The sequence below is a fragment of the Pristiophorus japonicus genome, chromosome 22 (assembly GCF_044704955.1).
Source record: "Pristiophorus japonicus isolate sPriJap1 chromosome 22, sPriJap1.hap1, whole genome shotgun sequence".
Lineage (NCBI taxonomy): Eukaryota > Metazoa > Chordata > Chondrichthyes > Pristiophoridae > Pristiophorus > Pristiophorus japonicus.
Window position 1 is genome coordinate 48,282,054 of NC_091998.1, and position 17,480 is coordinate 48,299,533.

The following is a 17,480-nucleotide window of genomic DNA, read 5'->3' on the forward strand; positions in this document are numbered from 1 at the left end:
TCATTATCTTTAGGTTTCAATAAGATCACCTCTCATTCTTCTGAACTCCAATGAGTATAGGCCCAACCCTACTCAACCTATCTTCATAAGTCATCTCCGGAATCAACCTAGTGAACCTTCTCTGAACAGCCTCCAATGCAAGTATATCTTTCCTGAAATACGGAGACCAAAACTGTACGTACTACTCCAGGTGTGGCCTCACCAATACCCTGTACAGTTATAGCAGGACTGATCTGCTTTTATACTCTATCCCCCTTGCAATAAAGGGCAACATTTGCCTTCCTGATTATTTGCTGTACCTGCATAATAACTTTGTGTTTCATGCACAAGGACCCCCAGATCCCTCTGTACTGCAGCACTTTACAATTTTTCCTCCATTTAAAATTATAATTTGCTTTTCTATTTTTTCTGCCAAAGTGGATAACCACACATTTTCCCATGTTATACTCTATCTGCCAAATTTTTGCCCACTCACTTAACCTGTATATATCCCTTTGCAGATTTTGTGTCTTCCTCACAACTTGCTTTCCCACCCACTATTTTTATATCAGCAAACTTGGCTACATTACACTCGGTTCCTTCATCCAAGTCACTAATGTAGATTATAAATAGTTGAGGCCCCAGCACCGATCCCTGTGGCACCCCATTAGTAAACTGTTTGCCAACCGGAAAATGACCCATTTATCCCAACTCTCTGTTTTCTGTTAGTTAGCCAATCCTCTAGCCATGCTAATATATTACCCCCAACTCCAAGAACTTTTATCTTGTGCAGTAACCTTTTATGTGGCACCTTATCGAATTCCTTCAGGAAATCCAAATACACCACATCCACTGGTTTCCCCTTATCCACCCGGCTCGTTACATCCTCAAAGAACTCCAGCAAATTTGTCAAACACTATTTCCCTTTCATAAAACCATGCTGACTCTGCTTGATTGAATTTTGCTTTTCAAAATGTCCTGCTACAGCTTCTTTAATAATGGACTCCAACATTTTCCCAATGACATGTTAGGCTAACTGGTCTATAGTTTCCTGCTTTTTGTCAGCCTCCTTATTTAAAAGAGGGCAGTTATATTCTTGGTTTTCCAATCCGCTGGAACCGCCCCAGAATCCAGGGAATTTTGATAGTGGATGCACTGGTTGTAATCTATCTCTGCAGCCACTTCTTTTAAGGCCCTAGGATGTAAGCCAGCAGGTCAAGGGGACTTGTTGGCCTTTAGTCTCATTATTTTACCAAGTACTACTTCTTTAGTGGGGGATGGTTTCCACTGCCTGCAGGAGTCTGATGAGTGGAAAACTCAACACAGCTCCCAATAGGAATGGATCCAAAGCACAATACTATTCTAATTCGTCTTTCAGATAAGACGTTAAACCGAGGCCCCATCTGCTCTCTCAGGTGGATATAAAAGATCCCATGGCACTGTTTCAAAGAAGAGCAGGGGCGTTATTCCCGGTGTCCTGGCCAATAATTATCCCTCAATCAACATAACAAAAATAATCTATCTAGTCATTATCACATTGCTGTTTGTGGGAGCTTGCTGTGCGCAATTTGGCTGTCGCGTTTCCCACGTTATAACAGTGACTACACTCCAAAAGTACTTCATTAGCTGTAAAGCGCTTTGAGATGTCCGGTGGTTGTGAAAGGAGTTGTATAAGTCCAAGTCTTTCTTTCTTTTCATTTGGCAATCTAACAGAGATCCATGCAGTGCAAAATATGACAAAGTTGCACTGCAGGTGGGAATGGGTCTCTCAGTTTGGAGCAGTATCACACTATGGGGCACCAAAAGAGACAGCTTAACTCTGTATCTGACCCATGTTATACCTGTCCCAGGAGTGTTTGTTGGGGTAGTGTAGAGGGAGCTTTACTCTGCATCATCATCATCATCATCATCATCATCATCATCATCATATGCGGTCCCTTGAAACGAGGATGACTTGCTTCCACGTCAAAAAAAGGATGCGTTCACAGGTATTTCAATGAAGAACCCGAACTACATCCTGAAGGGTGGAAGATGCCTGTGCGTGGATATTTTTAACGTGGGGTGGCCGTTGAACACCAGCCACCACATGGGCTTGGCAGAGCTAGGTCTTGGTCCAGTGGCAAGAATTAGCCAAGACAACTGGGGACCTGCTCTGCTGCACGGACCTAGTGCACGCACATATCGCAGTGTGGGCTGGGCCCGTGCTGCCCCTGGGCCCCTGGCCCCGAACTCACGCCTCCCCTGGACCCCGATCACATCTCTCCACAGTCTCTCGCAGCTCCTGTTTTTCCGGCCACCGACCTGGACCTTGTTGCTGTCACTCCTGGCTGCCATTGCCCTCACCCTCCTGCACCAGCTCGCTCTGTACCTTGTAGCGGCCTACACGCTGCTCTCGGGCCGCCGCATGCCGCCCTCTTTATGGCTCCTGTGTAAACCATCAGCGGCAGGTTGGGGCCGTAACTGGAGCGGCTTGCGGCCCCTGGACAGCGTGGAGGCCCCGACCTGTGAGAATCTCTGTATCTAACCCGTGCTGTATCGCATCTGGGAATATCTTATGGGACAATATAAAGGGAGCTTTATTCTGTATCTAAACAACGCTGTATCTGATCTGGGTACATTAGATGGGGTTGTGTAGAGGGAGCTTTACTCTGTGTCCAACCCACCCAAACTAGTTCTGACAAAGGGTCTTCGACCTGAAACGTTAACTCTGTTTCTCTCTCTCCACAGATACTGCCTGACCCGCTGAGTATTTCCAGCAGTGTCCCGTTTTTATTCCATGTTATCCCTGACCTAGTTCACTGGGTAGTGTAGAAAGAGCTTCCCATTGCATATGACCCACGGTGTCCCTGGGAGCGCTTGCTGCTGGGTACCATAAATTGTAACACTTCCCAACTCCCCCATCACTAACATTCTTCACCAAGATGAACACACAAATCACATTGAAAAAAAGGAGACTCATTTCTTCCTTCCCTACCCCCAGAGATACACCCCATCTGATCTCTCAATATTTCTAACCTTTTTAAGTTGCGACTGCCCCTTTAAATGAAATTGCGTCACACACACACACAGTTTGAAACAAAATAGCCGGACTGAAGTTAGAGATCCTCCCCCTACAAATAACCTTTAACAACAACCTTGGCAGTCCTTCGCATTTAGAAAACTGTGCTTTTAAAACAAAAACTCAGCATGGAAATAGGAAACGGCTCGTGTGCCTTTGCTTCGAGTCTTCCCTGCCTTGTAGATTCACAAATATTATGCAGATCAGTACAATAGGTGTTACACACAGGGTTCAGGTGCAGGAATGCAAGAATTGCAACACTTAAAGCTGTCTGGCCCTTGTGTGTGTAAATCCTTCTGGCAAATCGAGTGGGGCCAAAATAAATAAACCTTATTTTTTTTTGCATAAGGTCTTGCAAAACTGAAGCTGTTTGTATATTCGGATCTGATTACTCCCTCATTCACTCCCTTAAATCCTTTTGATTGTACAACTGCTAGTCTGCACACTCCTCCTGGCATTTTTTTGAATTTCAGCAGATTGGCGTATTTTTATCCGCCTCCCAACACAAAACAAAGCCTGCACAAGACACAACGTAACTCGGGGCTCCTGGCGACTGTGCAACATCACAAGGAAAATAGAATTTAAATAGGGAAAAAAAATACTGCCGAACGCATCTGCTGGCCAAGCTAGATTTGTGTGTGTGTGTGTTTTTTTTTAATATTTAGAAGCTAAACAAATTTAGACCTCTGAATTTAAAGCAGCAAGGGACAAGGGTGTCTTAGTAGTTTTATATTTTAATTTTAAGGTGGGATATATCTCCCCCCACCCCCAAACCAACCAACCAGTTACTGATTTAACTTGGTCTCGCCCATTGTCCTGGGCAAATTGAACGGATTGAGTCGGATTGGGGCTAATTAAATTACATTAAATCATGATGGATAAGGGAGTAAATAAAGCACTCTTGCAATCTGCTAAATATAAATATATATACTAAAATATATTCCGATTCTGACCGTAGCTGCAAGGGTTGGTGAAAAAAACCCCACCTATTTAACTACAGGTACCCTGAGCTGGAATTTGCATTGCATTGTACACAATTGCAGATTGAAATTTCGAATTCAGACACTCCTTACCTTAAGTCCACAGTCACCGCTGTTTCGCAGGTTCCAGCTGCAGTCTTGTTGGATATAAAACTCCCATCCAAGGCAGCACCACCGATAGGAGATGTTGAGTGAAGGTCCGGGGGGAAGATTGTGAAAGGGAGAGGAGGAAATGATCCGGAGCCCGTCAGTTTCACGCTGAAACTGACCAGATGTTTCAAAGCCCTATTGTTTACTCGACAAAACCTTCCTTGCAAGCAGAGTGGTGTTTTCTTTCTCTCTTTCTCTCTCAGTAGATTCCCCTTCTCCCGGGGAAGGACTGGGATAAATGCACAGCTCAAGCCTCGCCTCGCCTTTCCCTCTGCTTTCCCGTCGCTGGTTCAAGCCGCCGATCTCCTTTCTGCAAACTTGTCTGATTTTTTTTTTCTTCCTCTCCCTCCCTCGCAGCCTCTCATCCAACCTAAAGCCTGACGCGCCCAGTTAAAGAGGCTGTGCAGCCTCACACACACAGAGAGAGAGAGAGAATGGCATTAAGAGTAGCAACACACACACAGATTAACACAGAGTCACAACACCACACAGTGCAAGAATCACGCACCAACTCAATAAACACAGATTAACATTCACACAGGGCAGCTACACACACATACATGTAGAGCTACACTCACACATAGGACAATACATAGAAAGACTTGCCATTCTATAGAGATCCCAAAGCGCTTTGCAGCCAATTAAATACTTTTTGGAGTGTAGTCACTGTTGTAATGTGGGAAACGCGGCAGCCAATTTGCGCACAGCAAGCTCCCACAAACAGCAATGATCCAGATAATTAAAAAAAAAATAATGTTGATTGAGGGATAAATATTGGCCAGGACAGCGGGGATAACTCCCCTGCTCTTTTTCAAAATAGTGCCCTGGGATCTTTTACGTCCACCTGAGAGAGCAGACAGGGCCTCGGTTTAACATCTCATCCAAAAGACAGCACCTCCGACAGTGCAGCACTGCACTGGGAGTATCAGCCTAGATTTTTGTGCTCAAGTCTCTGGAGTGAGACTTCAACCCACAACCTTCTGACTCAGAGGCAAGGGTGCTGCCCACTGAGCCACAGCTGACACTTAACAACCACACTGATGTACATAAAGCAACATCAACTTGCATTTATATAGTTCCTTTAACATAGTGAAACATCCCAAGGCGTTTCACAGAGTATTATGAGATTTTAAAAGTTGATACAGAGCCACATAAGTGGAAATTAGCGCAGGTGACCAAAAGCTTGGTCAAAGAGGTAGGTTTTAAGGAGCGTCTTCAAAGAGGAAAGAGAGGCAGAGAGGCGGAGAGGTTTAGGCAGGGAGTTCCAGAGCTTGGGGTCCAAGCAACAGAAGGCACGGCCGCCAATGGTTGAGCGATTATAATCAGGGATGCTCAAGAGGGCAGAATTAGAGGAGCGCAGGCATCTTGGGGGGATTGCGGGGCTGGAGGAGATTACAAAGATAGGGAGGGGTGAGGCCATGGAGGGATTTGTAAATAAGGATGAGAATTTTGAAAGCGAGCTGTTTAACCGGAAGCCAATGTAAGTCAGCGAGCACAGGGGTGGTGGGGAGCAGGACTTGGTGCGAGTTAGGACACGGGCTGCCGTATTTTGTATCACCTCAAGTTTACGTAGGGTAGATTATGGGAGGCCAGCTAAGAGTGCGTTGGAATAGTCAAGTCTAGAGGTAACAAAGGCATGGATGAGGGTTTCAGCAGCGGATGAGCTGGGGCAGGGGCGGAGACGGTAAGATCAGGGATGCTCAAGGGGCCAGAATTGGAGGAGTGCCAATTATCTCAAGGGGTTGTGGGGCTGGAGGAGATTACAAAGATAGGGAGGGGTGGAAAACAAGGATGAGAATTTTAACAGACACAAAGATCAAGGTGCAGTAATATGCACACAGTATATTAGACTCCCAAAACAAGTTGTCTACTCAGAGCTCCGACATGACAAGCGAGTCCCAGGTAGGCAGAGAAAACGTTTCAAGGACACCCTTACAGTCTCCTTAAAAAAGTGCAACATCCCCACCCACACCTGGGAATCTCGGGCCCAATACTATCCAAAGTGGAGGAAGAGAATCCGGGAAGACGCCGAACAATCCGGGAAGACGCCGAACACCTCGAGTCTCTTCGCCGGGAGCACGCGGAAGCCAAGCGCAAACAGCGGAAGGAGCGCTCGGCAACCCAAGCCCCCCCACCCACCCGTCCCTCCAACCACCTGTGAAAGAGACTGTGGGTCCCGCATTGGACTCAGCAGTCACCTGAGATCTCATATTAGTGTGGAAGCAAGTCATCCTCGACTCCGAGGGTTTTCCGAAGAGAGAAGACAGGCAGTATATACAGCGATATACGTGTGCAGTGACATACACAGAATAATGTAAATACAGTGATGCAAATACAGGCATATAACTTCCTTGTGTGTGAAGTTAAAGAAAGCACCTTTCCTAGACTGATTTTTATGTTGACAGTTTGCTTAAAAAATGTATTTCTTTAACTTTATCCATAGCAGAAGCTATGCCCCAAGTAGTGTCACATGAAATGCCCCAAAACGCACACAGACCAACATACAGAGTGACTAGAACTAGAGGGCATTATCTTAGAATAAGGGGCCACCCATTTAAGCTGAGATGAGGAGAAATTTCTTCTCTCAGAGGGTTGTAAATCTGTGGAATTCACTGCCTCAGAGAGCTGTGGAAGCTGGGACTCTGAATAAATTTAAAACAGAAATAGGCAGTTTCTTAAACGATAAGGGGTTATGGGGGGAAATAAGGGGTTATGGGGAGCGGGCGGGGAAGTGGACCTGAGTCCATGATCAGATCAGCCATGATCATATTAAATGGCGGAGCAGGCTTGAGGGGCCATATGACCTACTCCTGCTCCTATTTCTTATGTTCTTATAAATATACACATACTGCTGCATGGAATGGAAGGAGACTAGCACAGACTAGTTGGGCTGAATGGCCTGTTTCTGCACTGTATATTCTATGCAATTCTTTGCACACAATTGGAGCCATGCACACTGGCAGTCCCAAATACACGGGATTAGCTGGCTCGATCCTAAGTTTGGTGTGTAATATTTTATGAGGATTGAGCAGTGCGGAGTTCCAAAGATGGCCATGTGGGGGCAGCAGGGGAAGCCAGTGTTTGGGATGTGTGGCCACCAAGGAATGAAGCCAAGTTAGGGTGGTCCCCATCGGTAGACAACAAAAAAGAAGGGTTGGAGGAGGATGGAGTGGTTGACCATGGTGAGCTGCAGAGATTTTGAGGTGGATAAGGAGGATAACAGATCACAGTCACAGAAAATGCTACCGGTGATTTTGTCTGGGGCAAGAAAGAAAAGAAAGAGTTGCATTTATATAGCGCCTTTCAGGACCTCAGGACGTCCCAAAGCACTTTACAGCCAATGAAGTACTTTTGGAGTGTAGTCACTGTTGTAATGTAGGAAACGCGGCAGTCAATTTGCACACAGCAAGCTCCCACACACAGCAATGTGATAATGACCAGATCATCTGTTTTAGTGATGTTAATTGAGGGATTAATATTGGCCAGGGCACCGGGGATAACTCCCCTGTTCATCTTCGAAATAGTGCCCTAGGATCTTTTACATCCAGCTGAGAGAGCAGATAGGGCCTCGGTTTAACATCTCATTCGAAAGACGGCACCTCTGACAGTGCAGCACTTCCTCAGCACTGCACTGGGAGTGTCAGCCTAGATTTATGTGCTCAAGTCTGTGGAGTGGGACTTGAGCCCACAATGTTTTTAATCAGCCATGATCTTATTAAATGGCGGAGCGGGCTCGAGGGGCCAAATGGCCTACTCCTGCTCCTATTTCTTATGTTCTTTTCACTTAGAGGTGAGAGTGCTACCCACTGAACTACAACTAACACACAAAGGTAGGGTGCACTATACGCTGATTGTATTCTCACCAAGCACACTTTATAGTATTTGCTGGAGTTCTTTGAGGATGTAATGAACAGGGTGGCTAAAGCGGAACCAATGGATGTGGTGTATTTGGACTTCCAGAAGGCATTTGATAAAGTGTCGCGTAAAAGGTTACTGCTCAAGATAAAAGTTCACGGGGTTGGGGGTTATATATTAGCATGGATAGAGAATTGGCTAACTAACAGAGAACAGAGAGTTGGGATAAATGGTCTATTCTCTGGTTGGCAACCAGTAACTAGTGGGGTGCCGCAGGAATCAGTGCTGGGACCCCAACTATTTACAATCTATATTAATGACTTGGAAGAAGGGACTGAGTGTAACATAGCCAAGTTTGCTGATGATACAAAGATGGGAGGAAAAGCAATGTGTGAGTAGGACACAAAAAATCTGCAAAAGGACATAGACAGGCTAAGTGAGTGAGCAAAAATTTGGCAGATGGAGTATAATATTGGAATGTGTGAGGTCATGCACTTTGGCAGAAAAAAATCAAAGAGCAAATTATTATTTAAATTGAGAAAGATTGCAAAGTGCCATAGTACAGCGGGACCTGGGCATAATTGTGCATGAAACACAAAAGTATAGTATGCAGGTACAGCGAGTGATCAGGAAGGCCTTTATTGCAAAGGGGATGGAGTATAAATGCAGGGAAGTCTTGCTACAGCTATATAATGTATTGGTGAGGCCACACTGGAATACTGAGCGCAGTTTTGGTTTCCATATTTACGAAAGGATATACTTGTTTTGGATGCAGTTCAGAGAAGGTTCACTAGGTTGATTCCGGGGATGAGGGGATTGACTTATGAGGAAAGGTTGTGTAGGTTGGGCCTCTACTCATTGGAATTCAGAAAAATGAGAGGTGATCTTATCGAAACGTATAAGTTTATGAGGGGGCTTGACAAGGTGGATGCAGAGAGGATGTTTCCACTGATGGGAGAGACTAGAACTAGAGGGCATGATCTCAGAATAAGGGGCCGCCCATTTAAAACTGAGATGAGGAGAAATTTCTTCTCTCAGAGGGTTGTAAATCTGTGGAATTCACTGCCTCAGAGAGCTGTGGAAGCTGGGACATTGAATAAATTTAAGGCAAAAATAGACAGTTTCTTAAACGATAAGGGGATAAGGGGTTATGGAGAGCGGGCGGGGAATTGGAGCTGAGTCCATGATCAGATCAGCCATGATCTTATTGAATGGCGGAGCAGGCTCGAGGGGCCATATGGCCTATTCCTACTCCTATTTATTATGTTCTTATGTCCTTATAGTGAATATACTGCATACCAAATGTACCATACACTGAATGTACTGGACGCTGAACATACTCTACACTGAATGTTACATGGAGTGAATACATAGTCTTCTCCTGAAGGTGCTGATCCAGGTTGGGTCTTGTTCTACAGGCATCAGCCTCCGTCTGCTACCCAACTGCATGTCTCTACGTGAGCCTGCACCCTGGATTTCAGCGCTCTGCCCAACCTGAATACGAAGAGAGCCAAACTCAACCCAGATCTCATCCCAATGTTCACACACGGTTTTCAACAATTACCAATGGAAAAGGAATCACGGTTAATGTTTTTTCCTACCCATCTAGGCTGACACTCCCAGTGCAGTGCTGAGGGAGCCCTGCGCTGTCAGAGGTGCCCGCTTTCGGATGAGACATTAAAACCAAGTCTGCCCTCCTTGGTGGACGTAAAAGATCCCATGGCACTATTTCGAAGAAGAGCAGGGGAGTTCACCCTGGTGTCCTGGACAATATTTATCCCTCATTAACATCACAAAGAACAGATTATCTGGCCATTATCACATTGCTGTTTGTGGGAGCTTGCTGTGCGCAAATTGGCTGCCGTGTTTCCCACATTACAACAGTGACTACACTCCGAAAGTACATCATCGGCTGTAAAGCGCTTTGAGGCGTCCGGTGGTCGTGATAGGCGCTATATAAATCCAAGTCTTTCTTTCCTTTTTAGGAGTGCTAAGACCAGTTGCCGTGCCCACTGCAGCCTCAGACCAGTACACGTAACTGAGCACAGGCCGGTGATGGAAACTGGTGGCTTTCTGGTCCATGTGGCTCAGGACAGCAGCCGGTATCTTTGACCACTTGACTATAGGGGAAGTCTTCCTCTTGCCAGCTTCACTTCTCAACACTTCATGATTTGAGAAGATTGATTGTCTGGGATCTGCTGTGCCCTCAGAAGAAGTCAAAAAAACAAAACGCCAGGCAGATACTAATTAATGTAAACAGATCTCCAGAAACAGAACGACTTGCATTTAACTAGCGCCTTTCATGACCTCAGGACGTCCCAAAGCATTTTACAGCCAATGAAGTGCTTTTTTGAAGTGTAGTCCCTGTTGTAAACGCAGCATCCAATTTGCGCACAGCAAGCCCCCACAAAAAGCCATGAAATAATGACAATAACTTGTATTTATATGGCGCCTTTAACCTAGTGAAACGTCCCAAGGTGCTTCACAGGAGTATGATGAGATTTTTTAAATGCCACACGAGGGAAAATTATTCAGGTGAGCAAAAGCTTGGTCAAAGAGGTTGGTTTTAAGAAGCGTCTTGAAGGAGGAAAGAGAGGCAGAGAGGTTTAGGCAGGGAGTCCCAGAGCTTGGGGCCCAGGCAACAGAAAGCATGGCTACCAATGATTGAGCAATTACAATCGGTCCGTGCAGCAGAGCTGGCCTCCAGTCGTCCTGGATAACCCTTGCCACTGGACCAAGACCTAGCTCTGTCAAGCCCGTGTGGTGGCTGATGTGCAACGGCCACCACACATTAAAAAAATCCACGCACAGGCATCTTCCACCCTTCAGGATGTCGTTCAGGATCTGGAATATTAGGTCCTTCATTGAAACACCTGTGAACTCATCCTTTTTTGGCATGGAAGCAAGTCATCCTCGCTTCAAGGGATTGCCTATGATGATGACAATCGGGGATGATCAGGAGGGCAGAATTAGAGGAGCGCAGATATCTCAGGGGGGTTGTGGGGCTGGAGGAGATTACAGAGATAGGGACCATTTCATCTGTTTTAGTGATGTTGATTGACTGTTGGTGATAAGCTTATGTTACCAGGGCAACGACACATTAATGTATTGCTTATGGTGACTTTCTTGTGACTGCATCTCATCTGTCTTGGGAGTACTATGTCTCTCTGATCACACGGGGCCTGTGTTTCTCTCCCATTAGGGTTGAATATATTTACGATTAGAATAGCAGCAGCATAGTGTAAGCACCCCTTGATGGAAGTCGCTAAGGCAACGCTGCATTTTTACATATTTGACAGCTCATTAGGATTCCGATGAAACACTGCCTGCAAAAGGTCCCAATCATGATTCTGCTCTTAGACTTATCACAAACCATCGATTCTTCTCGTTGCCAATTTATTACTTTGATGCTCTTTTCAAAATAAGGAATGTTCGTGCTGAGGAATCAAACATATTTCACACCAAGCATTGGTATCAAGCACGCCCACCAGAACACCTACAACTCAGGTTAGATACAGAGTAAAGCTCCCTCTACACTGTCCCATCAATCACTACCAGGACAGGTACAGCATGGGTTAGATACAGAGTAAAGCTCTCTCTACACTGTCCATCAAACACTCCAAGGGTAGGTAGAGCACGGGTTAGATACAGAGTAAAGCTCCCTCTACACTGTCCCATCAATCACTCCCAGGGCAGGTACAGCACGGGTAAAAAACAGAGCAAAGCTCCCTCTACACTGTCCCATCAATCACTCCCAGGGCAGGTACAGCACGGGTTAGATACAGAGTAAAGCTCCTCTACACTGCCCCATCAATCACTACCAGGACAGGTACAGCATGGGTTAGATACAGAGTAAAGCTCCCTCTACACTGTCCCATCAAACACTCCCAGGGTAGGTAGAGCACGGGTTAGATACAGAGTAAAGCTCCCTCTACACTGCCCCATCAATCACTACCAGGGCAGGTACAGCACGGGTAGATACAGAGCAAAGCTCCCTCTACACTGTCCCATTAATCACTCCCAGGGCAGGTACAGCACGGGTTAGATACAGAGTAAAACTCCCTCTACACTGTCCCATCAAACACTCCCAGGGCAGGGACAGCACGGATTAGGTATTAAGTAAATTACTTTTTTATTGGGTTTAGTTACATGCTAGTTTTTACTGGGTCTTGCTAACAGCCTTCCTGAGTGCATCTGGCAAGTTTATTCATATGTTTTCGCTCACTCCCTGGGACCAGCCCATTAGGAACCAGCGGCTATAACCCCCCACCCAACATGAGATATGGAGAGGGGATAGAAAACAGCTAGAGTCGCTGTCCCTGATCATTCAGTGACCCTGCTTGAAAATATGTTTGTGCAGACAGCAGCCAAGGGCAGCTTCAGATTTGTCTGTTGCGCTCTGTGGTTGAACAGATGGCCAGTCCTCCCCTGATGTCTCTCGTTATTGGAGGCAATGAATAGGTGAGTGGGTAAAGTCTCAGGTTCAACTCTCGATGCAAGTAGAGGAAGTGATCCGGGAGGGCGCTGAGCACCTCGAGTCTTGTCGCCGAGAGCGTGCAGAAAACAAGCGCGGGCAGCGGAAGGAGCGTGCGGTAAACCAGTCCCACTCCCTCTTTCCTTCAACCACTGTCTGTCCCACCTGTGACAGAGACGGTAATTCCCGTATTGGACAGTTCAGCCACCTGAGAACTCACTTTTAGAGTGGAAGCAAGTCTTCTTCGATTTCGAGGGACTGCCTATGATGATGAAGAGGTTCAACTCCAGGCCTGTGCTGAGATGGGTCTCAGTCTGGTTGGCAGTTCCATGGTAAAGGAAGGGGACAATTGAGCTGCATATAAATGCAAGTCTTTCTATCTTTCTTTTTCTTTCATTCCAGCACAGACACAATGGGCCGAATGGCCTCCTTCTGTACCGTCAATGTCTATGATTCTCTGATTCTATTCCAGCTCCCGGTCACGATACTGTGGTTTCTGCTGGAAGTGCCTGTGTGTACACATTACAATGAGGCACAGCCATGATGTCTCCCAAGATGGATTGACACTTAGGTGTGAGATGTAGCTCAGTGGATAGCACTCTTGCCTTTTGAGTCAGAAGGTTGTGGGTTCAACTCCCACTCTGGGGACATAAGTACCAAAAAGACTAACCGGGCTAAGACTTGCTTCCACTCTAAAAGTGAGTTGTCAGGTGACTGTGCAGCCCAATACGGGAATTACAGTCTCTGACAGTGGTTGAGGGAAAGGGTGGGTGAGACTGGTTTGCCGCACGCTGCCCGTGCTTGTTTTCTGCATGCTCTCGGTGACGAGACTCGAGGTGCTCAGCGCCCTCCCGGATGCTCTTCCTCCACTTGTATCTGAGAGTTGAACCTGAGGCTTTACCAGCTCACCCATTCATTGCCTGGCCCTCCCAGTGCAGTATTGAGAGAGTGCTGCACCGCTGGTGGGAGTGTCTTTCAGATGAGACTTTCAACTGAGGGCCCATCTGCTCTCCTAAGTGGAAGTAAAAGATCTCACAACACTATTTCGAAAAAGAAAGAAAGAATTGGAATTATATGGCGCCTTTCATGACCACCGGACGTCTCAAAGGGCTTTACAGCCAATGAAGTTCTTTTGGAGTGGCATCATCATAGGCAGTCCCTCGAACGAGGATGACTTGCTTCCACACCAAAAGGGATGAGTTCACAGATGTTTCAATGGAGGACGCGATATTCCAGTCCTGAACCCGAAGGGTGGAAGATGCCTGTGCGTGGATTTTTTTAACGTGTGGTGGCCGTTGCACACCAGCCACCACATGGGCTTGACAGAGCTAGGTCTTGGTCCAGTGGCAAGGGTAAACCAGGATGACTGGAGACCTGCTCTGCTGCATGGATCTAGTGTGCGCACATATCGCAGTGTGCACCTGGGCCCTCGGCTCTTCTGGGCCCCGCACCCTGATTTGCCGCACCTCCGCCACAATGCAGTCACCGTTGTAATGTAGAGCAGGTCAGTTCTCTCCGGTGTCCTGGCCAATAGTTATCCCTCAACCAACATCATTAAAAATAAACAGATCATCTGGTCAATACCTCATTGCTGTGTGTGGGAGCTTGCTGTGCGCAAATTGGCTGCCAAGTTTCCTACATTACAACAGTGACTACATTTCATTGGTTGCAAAGTGTGTTGGAATGTTCGCAGGTTGTTTCTGTGACATTCACTGTCCAAACTCCCACCTGATGATTAGCTACTTGGATGACATACTGGGGATAGGCAGCGCTTGTGGGATTAACCCTCAGCACGGGTCAGTGCCCCCATCAGAGGAAGGGAGATAACTGAGAAACAAAAGTCCTCCTGGCTCAGAGACAATCCATTACAGCTCAACAACCATCAATGCCAAGTTCCACTCCCACTGAATGACTTTGTAGAACATTGCTTTACAAGGTGTCTCCTATTGATTATACATTTGTTGCTTGCTGTACCATCCGTTACCAAGGATACGAGTCTGCCCAGGTGACCATTGCTTCACAACCAACTGGTACTGGAGTGAGAGTCTTTATCTGGTCATTATCACATTGCTGCCCTACAGGAGCTTGCTGTGCACAACTTAGCTGCCACGTGTCCTACATTGCAACAACAACTTGTATTTATATAGTGCCTTTAACATGGTGAAATGTCCCAAGGCGCTTCATAAGAGTGTTGTGAGATAAAAAATTTGACACAGAGCCGCATAAGTAGATATTAGCGCAGGTGACCAAAAGCTTGGTCAAAGAGGTAGGTTTTAAGGAGCGTCTTGAAGGAGGATAGAGGGGTAGAGGTTAGGGAGGGAGTGCCAGAGCTTGGGGCCCAGGCAGCAGAAGGCACGGCCACCAATGGCTGAGTGATTATAATCAGGGCAGAATTAGAGCAGCGCAGACATCTTGGTATGGTAGCATAGTGGTTATGTTACTGGACTGAACTAATGATCTCGAGATGTGAGTTTAAATCCCGACACGGCAACTGGGGAATTTAAATTCAGTTAATTAAATACATTTGGAATATAAAAGCTAGTAAAAACTACCGGGATTGTCGTAAAAAACCCAACTGGGTCGTTTAGAGAAGGAACTCTTCCATTCTCACCTGGGCCTATATGTGACTCCAGACCCACAGCAATGTGGTTGACTCTTAACTGTCTTCTGAAATGGCCCAGCGAGACACTCCGTTGTACCAAACTGCTATGAGCAAGTCACTGTACCTTCTTCTTGACCTTATACAGTCTCCCGGAGTCGAGGATGACTTGCTTCCACACTAAAATGAATTCTAGCATGAATAATGAGACCAATGTGGGATCTACAAACTCTGTAACTGGTGGGGCAGGATGTGGTTGAAGAGAGGCGTGGGTGGGGTGCGTGGTTTAAGAACATAAGAAATAGGAGCAGGAGTAGGCCATTTGACCCCTCGAGCCTGCTCAGCCTATTCAACAAGATCATGGCTGATCTGACCATGGACTCAGCTCCACTTGCCTGCCCACTCCCCGTAACCCTTTACTCCCTTCCCTTGCCTCATTAATACCCTTGTAGCAGGACTTCTCTGCTTTTATACTCTATCCCACTTGCAATAAAGACCAACATTCCATTTGCCTTCCTGATTACTTGCTGTACCTGCATACGTACTTTTTGTGTTTCATGCACAAGGACCCCCAGGTCTCTCTGTACAGCACTTTGCAATTGTTCTCCATTTAAATTATAATTGACTTCTTCTATTTTTTCTGCCAAAATGGATAACCTCAAATTGTCCCACATTGTACTCCATCTGCCAAATTTTTGCATAATCACTTAGCCTGGCTATATCCCTTTGCAGATTTTTTGTGTCCTCCTCACAATTTGCTTTCCCATCTTTGTATCATCAGCAAACTTGGCTACATTACACTTGATCCGTTCATCCAAGTCATTAATATAGATTGTAAATAGTTGAGGCCCCAGCACCGATCCCCGCGGCACCCCACTAGTTACTGTTAGCCAACCGGAATATGACCCATTTATCCCGACTCTCTGTTTTCTGTTAGTTAGCCAATCCTCTCTCCATGCGAATGTATTACCCCCAACACCGTGAACCTTTATCTTGTGCAGCAACCTTTTATGTAACACCTTATCGAATGCCTTCTTGAAATCCAAATATACCACATCCACTGGTTCCCACTTATCCACCCTGCTCGTTACATCCTCCAGCAAATTTGTCAAACATGATTTCCCTTTCATAAAACCATGCCGACTCTGCTTGGTTGAATTATGCTTTTATAAATATCTTGCTACTGCTTCCTTAACAATGGACTCTAGCGTTTTCCGAACGACAGATGTTTGGTTAACTGGTCTATAGTTTCCTGATTTCTGTCTGCCTCCTTTTTTAAATAGGGGTGTTACATTTGCAGTTTTCCAATCCGCTGGGATCGCCCCAGATTCCAGGGAATTTTGGTAGATTACAACCAATGCATCCATTATCTCTGCAGCCACTTCTTTCAGGACCCTAGGATACAAGCCGTCAGGTCCACCTTTAGTCCCATTATTTTACCAAGTACCACTTCTTTAGTGATAGTGATTGTATTAAGTTACTCTCTTCCTAAAGCCCTTTGATTATCCACTATTGGGATGTTTTTAGTGCCTTCTACCTTAAATATTTGTTCAAAGTCTCTGCCATTTCCCTGTTCCCCATTATTAATTCCCCAGTCTCATCCCCTAGGGGACCAACATTTACTTTAGCCACTCTTTTCCTTTTTATGTACCTGTAGAAACTCTTATTATCTGTTTTTATATTTCGTGCTAGTTTACTTTCATAATCTGTCTTCCCTCTCCATTGTTTTTTTACTCGTTCTTTGCTGGCTTTTAAAAGTTTCCCAATCCTCTGGCCTCCCACTAGTCTTGGCCATTTTGTATGCCCTAGTTTTCAATTTGATATTATCTCTTATTTCCTTAGTTAGCCACGGATGGTTATCCCTTCTCTTACAATCTTTCCTTCTCATTGGGATATATTTTTGTTGAGAGTTATGAAATATTTCCTTAAATGTCTGCCACTGCTCATCAACCGTCCCATACTTTAATCTATTTTCCCAGTCTACTTTAACCAACTCTGCCCTCATACCTTTGTAGTCTCCTTTATTTAAGCTTAGGACACTGGTTTGAGATCCAACTTTCTCACCCTCCAACTAAATTTGAAATTCAACCATGTTATGGTCACTCATTCCTAGAGGATCCTTACTAGGAGATTGTCTATTAATCCTGTCTCATTGCACAGTACCAGATCTAAGATAGCCTGCTCCCTGGTTGGTTCTGCAACGTACTTTTCAAGGAAACTATCCTGGATACACACTATGTACTCTTCCTCAAGGCTTCCCTGGCCAATTTGCTTTGTCCAATCAATATGAAAGTTAAAATCACCCATGATTATTGCCATCCTTTTTTACAAGTCTCCATTATTTCTTGATTTATACCCCATCCAACAGTGTAGCTACTGTTAGAG